The following is a 1,701-nucleotide window of genomic DNA, read 5'->3' as shown; positions in this document are numbered from 1 at the left end:
GCCGGGGGGAGCAGCGTTCGGCACTTTTCATTCATGCTTTCACACTCCCGGCCCTCGTCGCCTCCTCTCATTGGTTCGAGCCTTCCTGACGTCACCTGCCCTGACTCCCACCCCTCTGCAGCGCCTATCGGTTCATCAATGGGCGGGGGAGGGGCCGGGAGAGCGAGCGCGAGCACCCCCATCCATCCCTGTCACCTCCCCAGCATCATCCCCCAGTTGCACCATCTCCACCACCAGCCCCGTCCTTCTGCCGCCACCCTCATCACCGTCAACCTCATGGCCATCATCACCACCACCATCAGCCTCTCGGCTATCACCACCATCACCATCACCCTCATGGCCATCATCACCACCACCATCAGCCTCACGGCTATCACCACCAGTACCATCATCAGGACCACCGTCACCGTCATTAGGACCACCATCCGCATCACTGTCCTCTCCTGTGATATTCCCTGCCCATGGCAGGGGGGTTGGAACAAAACGATCTTGAAGGTCCCTTCCAACCCAAACCATTCTATGATCTCATCGCCACCACCCCCTTTTGTACCATCATCTCAGCACCAGCAGCATCACCACCACCATCTCCTCACCACCACCACCTTCCTCATCACCTCACCCCCCCTCGCCACCCATCATCCCCCATCTGCACCATCTCCACCACCATCACCGTCCTTGATGCCACCACCCTCATCACCACCAACCTTTTATTTGTCTAATTTCAAGCCCACATTTTCTTTATTAAATCACCTTTTCATTTTCTCTGTTACAACAGCATCAAAACCAACTATGTTATTTTTTTTTCCCTCAAACAGGAATGGTTTGAATTTGGTTGGGGTTTTTTCCCCTTTTCTCTTAAAATTCCTCTTTGCCTTGGATTTATTTTTTTCTTTCCCAGCTTAAAACCAGCCAAATTTGGGCAGGAGGTTATGAGCTTTGCCTCCTTTCCAGAGCCACATCTTCCCGCTGCCACCACCGACACAGCCACGTCCTCCCCACTGCGACCCTCTCTCCCAGTTCGTCCTCACTGGGAAAATGGGAATCCACTGGTCTGGCTCCCATCAGGCCCATGGTGGGAAAAAGGGGACAAAAATGATGCCAATGGGGTAAGGAGGGAGAGTTTTGGGGGGCACTCAGACAGCAAAGACCACCTCAGCCTTGGGGACCCCCAAACCTACACAGAGGGGGGTCCCCAAACCTACCCAGCAGCATGGCTTGCCCTTCCCCAGCCAGGAATGGGTGGAAAACCAGGAATTTTGGGAACATCCTGCCAGGAAGAGCTGCAAACCCCATCGGGAGGGGGGGGTCCTTTAGGACCTTCCAACCACCAAATCGCACCCCCCAAGCTCCAGCGCCTCTTTTAGGCAAACGGCCCTTCTCGAGCCCTTTTTCGAAGCCGTTCCCATCCCGGCACGATCGTTCCCGGTGTTTTTTTTCCCCTTCCTCGTTTCCTCGGGACCCACTTGGACCGCGGTCCCCGCGCCACCCGCTGCTCCCCCCGTGGCTCCAACTTGGGGGGTGGGGGGGGTTGGAGAAACCATCCCCAAAGCCGAGGTGAGGGGGGGAGAAGAAGGGATGGAGGGGGCCCTCAGGGAGCAGACAGAGCCGGGTAGGTCCCCACACCACCCTCAAAGCCCCCCCAAAACACCCCCCAAGCGTGACCCATGGTGGAGCTCCTGGAGAACCCAGCGAACCCCATTT

Source organism: Cuculus canorus, chromosome 28 (genome assembly GCF_017976375.1).
Source record: "Cuculus canorus isolate bCucCan1 chromosome 28, bCucCan1.pri, whole genome shotgun sequence".
NCBI classification, from domain to species: Eukaryota; Metazoa; Chordata; class Aves; order Cuculiformes; family Cuculidae; genus Cuculus; species Cuculus canorus.
This window is presented reverse-complemented; position numbering follows the sequence as displayed.